Source organism: Glycine soja, chromosome 4 (genome assembly GCF_004193775.1).
Source record: "Glycine soja cultivar W05 chromosome 4, ASM419377v2, whole genome shotgun sequence".
In the NCBI taxonomy this organism is placed as follows: Eukaryota; Viridiplantae; Streptophyta; class Magnoliopsida; order Fabales; family Fabaceae; genus Glycine; species Glycine soja.
Genome location: NC_041005.1, coordinates 16,935,685 through 16,942,789, shown reverse-complemented (window position 1 = coordinate 16,942,789; position 7,105 = coordinate 16,935,685). Strand labels below are relative to the sequence as shown.

The 7,105-nt window shown below is 40.7% G+C and overlaps 1 non-coding gene across 1 annotated transcript; it reads right to left on the bottom strand.

Annotated features, from left to right (window-relative positions):
- Nucleotides 1-1,169: 1,169 nt before the first annotated feature.
- LOC114410972 lies at nucleotides 1,170-1,276 on the bottom strand. The gene has a single exon (XR_003666362.1). It is a non-coding gene; the product is annotated as a small nucleolar RNA R71 (small nucleolar RNA).
- Between the last annotated feature and the right edge of the window lie 5,829 nt (nucleotides 1,277-7,105).

Sequence of the window (7,105 nt, the reverse complement as noted above, 5' to 3'; positions counted from 1 at the left end):
TTTAGCGACCACCCATGCTGAATTATTTGAGATTTTTTGTTTTAGTAGCTAGGGTTGTTATTTTTGGCTGAATTTTTTTGTGGTAACTTCTTTTAATCCATATTTTGTGGGAAAATTAGCTAGAGCCTTTAGTTTGGTCAGATTTGAAAGTTCCAAAAAACTAGCAAATTTTGTGTTTGTCAAAACTTCAAATGGCCATAACTTTTGCTCCGGTTATCAGAATCGCAATTATTATATATGCATTTGGGGTAGAAAAAAATTTCCTACGCCATGGCAGCCAGCCATAAAATGGCTGAGGTCTCCATCGTCCAAAAAAAGCGATTCTGTCAAAAGTTTTTTATTTTTCAAGTTTTATTCACTTATTTTTCTTAACTTACCATTTTTAGCTTTCATAGTTAGACTTTGAATTTCTGTCTGAAATTTTTTGTTCTATCTTCTCATCATTTTATAAGGTTGCTCACCAAATTTCAAGTCATTTGGATATCATTTGAGGGTAGCTGTAGTTCAAACCTACACCTTTATTTACATAATAAGGCAACTAGTTGTGTGCATGCTGAATGTAGTGTATGACTAGAGGCAATCCATCTGACTTACAACCCTTTGATCCTGAGATAGATAGGACATTTCATAGATTAGTTAGGCATTATTTTATACCTTTTGATCATTCTGAGCATTCCATTACTGGTGAATCTGTGCATTCTGTTATTGGTGATTTTGAACATCCTGATCTTGAGCATTATAATTTTGAGCATTCTGATTCTGAGCATTCTGATTTTGCACATTCTGAGAACATGGCACAACCTCCACCCCGTGAGAGGACTCTAAGGGAAATGGCTGCACCTGATTTCACCTACGAAAGCTTGTGCATCCAATACCCTGATGAGGATGTCCCATATGTTCTTAAAACTGGACTGATTCATTTGCTTCCAAAGTTTCATGGCCTTGCAGGTGAAGACCCGCACAAACATTTGAAAGAATTTCACATTTTCTGCTCCACCATGAAACCCCCAGATGTCCAAGAGGATCACATATTTCTGAAGGCTTTTCCTCATTCATTAGAGGGAGTGGCAAAGGACTGGCTGTATTACCTTGCTCCAAGGTCCATCACGAGCTGGGATGACCTTAAGAGAGTATTCTTAGAGAAATTTTTCCCTGCTTCCAGGACCATAGCCATCAAGAAGGATATCTCAGGTATTAGACAACTCAGTGGAGAGATCCTGTATGAGTACTGGGAGAGATTTAAGAAACTATGTGCCAGTTGCCCCCACCATCAGATTTCAGAACAGCTTCTTCTCCAATATTTTTATGAAGGACTCAGTAATATGGAGAGAAGTATGATAGATGCTGCCAGTGGTGGAGCCCTTGGAGACATGACTCCTACTGAAGCCAGAAATTTAATTGAGAAGATGGCTTCCAACTCCCAGCAGTTTAGCGCCAGAAATGATGCCATAGTCATTAGAGGAGTGCATGAGGTAGCTACAAACCCATCTGCATCATCTGAAACTAAGAAGCTTGAAGGCAAACTGGATGCATTGGTTAACTTGGTAACCCAGCTGGCCCTGAATCAGAAATCTGTACCTGTTGCAAGGGTTTGTGGTTTGTGCTCCTCTGTTGACCACCATACAGACCTTTGCCCTTCCATGCAGCAACCTGGAGCAATTGAGCAGCCTGAAGCTTATGCTGCAAATATTTACAATAGACCTCCTCAACCTCAGCAGCAAAATCAACCACAGCAGAACAATTATGACCTCTCCAGCAACAGATACAACCCTGGATGGAGGAATCACCCTAACCTCAGATGGTCCAGCCCTCAGCAACAACAGCAGCAGCCTGCTCCTTCCTTCCAAAATGCTGCTGGCCCAAGCAGACCATACATTCCTCCACCAATCCAACAACAGCAACAACCCCAGAAACAACCAACAGTTAAGGCCCCTCCACAACCTTCCCTCGAAGAACTTGTGAGGCAAATGACTATGCAGAACATGCAGTTTCAGCAAGAGACCAGAGCCTCCATTCAGAGCTTAACCAATCAGATGGGACAATTGGCTACCCAATTGAATCAACAACAGTCCCAGAATTCTGACAAGTTGCCTTCTCAAGCTGTCCAAAATCCCAAAAATGTCAGTGCCATTTCATTGAGGTCGGGAAAGCAGTGTCAAGGACCTCAAACCGTAGCACCTTCCTCATCTGCAAATGAACCTGCCAAACTTCACTCTACTCCAGAAAAAGGTGATGACAAAAATTTACCTAACAATTTCCGTGCAGGTGAATCTTCTTCCCCAGGTAATTCTGATTTGCAGAAGCAGCACATTCCCCCTCTTCCATTCCCTCCAAAAGCAGTTTCCAACAAAAAAATGGAAGAGGCAGAGAAACAGATCTTGGAAACGTTTAGAAAAGTAGAGGTAAACATACCTCTGTTGGATGCAATAAAGCAAATTCCAAGATATGCCAAATTCTTGAAGGAGCTGTGCACTAATAAGCGGAAGCTTAAAGGAAGTGAACGGATTGACATGGGCAGAAATGTCTCCGCATTGATTGGTAAATCTGTTCCTCAAATTCCTGAAAAATGCAAAGATCGAGGTACATTCAGCATACCTTGTATCATAGGGAATAGTAAGTTTGACAATGCCATGCTAGATTTAGGAGCTTCTGTTAGTGTTATGCCTCTGTCTATTTTTAATTCTCTATCTCTAGGCCCCTTGCAGTCAATTGATGTGGTAATTCATTTAGCTAATAGAAGTGTTGCCTACCCTGTTGGTTTCATAGAAGATGTCTTAGTTAGAGTTGGTGAACTGATTTTCCCTGTTGATTTTTATATTTTGAATATGGAAGATGGATTTTCTCAAGGATCAGTTCCCATCATTCTAGGCAGACCCTTTATGAAAACTGCTAGAACTAAGATAGATGTTTATGCAGGCACACTGTCCATGGAGTTTGATGATATAACTGTTCATTTTAATATTCTGGATGCTATGAAATACCCATATGAAGATCTTTCTATATTTCGTGCTGAAATAATTGACCATGTTGTTGATGAATACATGACTGATCTTTATTCTAATCTGCATGCCTCTCACTCTTCATGCATTGAGTCTGAAATTGTACTTGATCATATGTCTGAATTTGATGCTGAGAGTGATTCTGAGAGTGATATTGATTGCATGCCTGGTGGTGGTGTTTTACCTCTTGAGATTGATTTTATAGAGTCAGATAGGACTAACCATGTTTCAGGAAGTACACATACCTCTGACTTTCTTTATGAGGTAAAGGCTGAGAGACCATCCCCTTCTACCACTGTCCAGCCGACCACACCAGAATTGAAGCCTCTGCCATCAAATTTAAAATACGCTTACTTGGATGATAGCAAGAGTTTTCCAGTGATTATATCTGCCTCCCTTGCTGATGAGCAAGAGGAGAAGTTGTTGTCAGTTCTCAAGAAGCATAAGAAGGCTATAGGCTGGACCCTGGCGGACATTCCTGGTATTAGCCCATCCACATGTATGCATCGAATAAATTTAGAGGATGGAGCTAAACCAGTTAGACAGCCACAGAGAAGACTCAACCCGATGATTCTTGATGTAGTGAAGAAGGAGATAACCAAGCTTTTGCAAGCTGGAATCATTTATCCTATCTCCGACAGCCAATGGGTGAGTCCCGTCCAGGTAGTCCCGAAGAAGACCGGCCTCACAGTGATAAAAAACGAGAAGGAGGAGCTAATTCCTACTCGGGTGCAGAACAGTTGGAGAGTCTGCATTGACTATAGGAGGCTGAACCAGGTTACCAAAAAGGACCATTTTCCCCTGCCATTCATTGACCAGATGCTTGAACGCCTGGCAGGTAAATCCCACTACTGTTTCCTTGATGGTTTTTCTGGTTATATGCAAATTACTATTGCTCCTGAGGATCAGGAAAAGACCACATTCACTTGCCCCTTCGGCACTTTTGCCTTTAAGAGGATGCCTTTCGGCCTGTGCAATGCCCTTGGTACCTTCCAGCGGTGCATGATTAGTATTTTCAGTGATTTTTTAGAAAATTGCATAGAGGTGTTCATGGATGATTTCACTGTATATGGATCCTCTTTTGATGGTTGTTTGAATAGTTTGGAAAAAGTTTTGAATAGATGCATTGAAACTAACCTTGTTCTAAATTTTGAAAAATGTCATTTTATGGTTGAGCAAGGTATAGTTTTAGGCCACATTATTTCCAATAAGGGTATTGAAGTAGATCCTGCAAAAATTTCTGTTATTTCACAATTGCCTTACCCCTCTTGTGTGCGAGAGGTGCGATCTTTTCTTGGTCATGCAGGATTCTACAGGCGCTTTATAAGGGATTTTAGCAAAGTAGCCCTTCCATTGTCCAACTTGTTGCAAAAGGAGGTGGAGTTTGACTTTAATGACAGATGCAAAGAGGCTTTTGATTGCCTCAAAAGAGCGCTGACTACCACCCCCATCATCCAGGCACCCGACTGGACAGCCCCTTTTGAGCTTATGTGTGATGCATCAAATTATGCATTGGGGGCTTTCCTTGCTCAGAAAATTGATAAATTGCCCAGGGTGATATATTATGCTTCTAGGACTTTAAATGATGCCCAAGTGAATTATACTACTACTGAGAAAGAGCTTCTAGCCATAGTTTTTGCTCTTGAAAAATTTCGATCTTATTTGCTTGGTACTCGCATTATTGTTTACACTGACCATGCAGCTCTAAAGTACTTGTTGAAGAAGGCTGATTCTAAGCCTAGGTTGATCCAATGGATGCTCTGGCTCCAAGAGTTTGACTTGGAGATCCGTGATAGGAGCGGAGCACAAAATCTAGTTGCTGATCATTTGAGTCGGATCGAACGTGTATCTGATGCATATTCACCTATTCGGGATGATTTCCCGGATGATCATTTGTATATACTGTATAGTATTTCTGACTCTCTTTCTACTCCCTGGTTTGCTAATATTGTCAATTATTTAGTTGCTTCTGTTTTTCCTCCCTTAGCATCTAAAGCCCAAAAAGATAAAATTAAAAGTGATGCTAAGCATTTTATTTGGGATGACCCCTACTTGTGGAAATTGTGCAGTGATCAGGTCATTAGACGGTGCATTCCAGATCATGAGACTGACTCAGTCCTGCAGTTCTGTCATTCTTCCGCACTGGGAGGTCATCTGGGTGTTCAAAGGACAGCTCGCAAAGTGCTTGATTGTGGTTTTTATTGGCCCACCATCTTTAAAGATGCGTGGAAGATCTGCAGCACTTGTGAGCAGTGTCAGAGAGCAGGAAATACACTTACATGGCGACAACAAATGCCTCAGCAACCTATGCTATTCTATGAGGTGTTTGATGTCTGGGGTATAGATTTCATGGGTCCTTTTCCTGTCTCTTTTGGTTATGTTTACATTCTCCTTGCAGTTGACTATGTTTCAAAATGGGTGGAAGCCAAGCCCACTAGAACTAATGATGCTAAAGTTGTCGCAGACTTTGTCAGGTCTAATCTGTTTTGCAGGTTTGGAGTACCTAAAGCAATTGTTAGTGATCAAGGAACCCATTTTTGCAACAGGACAATGCATGCCCTGCTTAAAAAGTACGGGGTGGTACACAGGGTATCCACACCATACCACCCCCAGACTAATGGACAGGCAGAAATTTCTAACAGGGAAATCAAGAGAATTCTAGAGAAGATTGTGTAGCCAAGCAAGAAAGATTGGAGTACCAGGCTTGATGATGCTCTCTGGGCACATCGGACTGCCTACAAAGCACCCATAGGAATGTCTCCTTATCGGGTTGTCTTTGGAAAGGCATGTCATCTTCCAGTGGAAATTGAGCACAAAGCATACTGGGCAGTGAACACTTGCAACTTCTCTATGGATCAAGCTGGCGAGGAAAGGAAGTTGCAACTGAGTGAGTTAGATGAAATCCGCCTAGAAGCCTACGAGAATGCCAAGTTCTACAAAGAAAAGACCAAGAAGTTCCATGATAGTATGATAGTTAAAAAAGACTTCGTGGTTGGGCAAAAAGTGTTATTGTATAATTCTAGGCTTGGACTCATGAGTGGTAAGTTGAGGTCTAAGTGGATTGGTCCTTTTGTTGTTACTAATGTTTTTCCTTATGGTACAGTTGAGATCAAAAGCGACTCCACAAACAAGAGCTTCAAGGTCAACGGACATCGACTTAAGCCATTCCTCACGAACCCTTCTTTAGTGGACGTAGTGGTGGAAGAGACTTCCTTACTCCACCCTACTCTTCCTCCACCATGACTTAGGGAGTTTTTCTTTTCCTATCTCCTTCTTTGCTTTTATTACACTTGTCCGATTCTCTTTGATGATTTAATTGTTTTTAATCTTTTAATTGTGCTACATTGAGGACAATGTGTTGTTTAAGTATGGGGGGGAGTGTTCTTTGGTTTTGCTAGTTTTGTTGGTTTTGTTAATTTGTTAGTTGTGTTAATTTGTTAATGTTGTTAGTTTCGTCGGATTTTCAGTTTAATATTTTGGGTCAATTTTGTGTGCACGTACGAATTTGCATGTTTTTCTTTGAATTATAGGATATGTTCAAGAAATGGGTAATTGTTTTGAAAATAAAAGTTCTTGACATTTTGTGACTTGAAATCCTTGATTCTTCTCTACATGTCCTGATAGTTTTGAAAGCTCAATTTGAAAGTGATGAGTTTACCTTTGTGAGAATTTGAGCCATCCATCATCATAATCATTTGGTGTGTTTTGCCCCATTGATTGCTTGCACAATAGCCTTGGCTTGATTCTTGTTGATGCGTCCTAATTCACATGCATATTTGGAAATGATTGAGGCAATTTTGTTCTTATAAGCTTCTAGCCAAATGGACTTACCTTAAATTAATTCCTTTGATAGCCCTTTTGAGCCTTTCCTTGTTTTGAAGCTCACTACAAGCCTTAAGTGAAAAACCATGATATCACCATATCCTTAAGGAATTTTGGAGCTTTGGAATTGTTTTGGGAATAAGTGTGGGGGGTTTTTGTTTCATTGGACAACTTGTTTTGTTGGCTATGCTTCATGATGTATTTTGGGCCATACTTGATGTACATTGTATATTGGTTAAATGTTGGACATGCTGAATGAAATGTTGTTTCTCAAAGGCTATAGA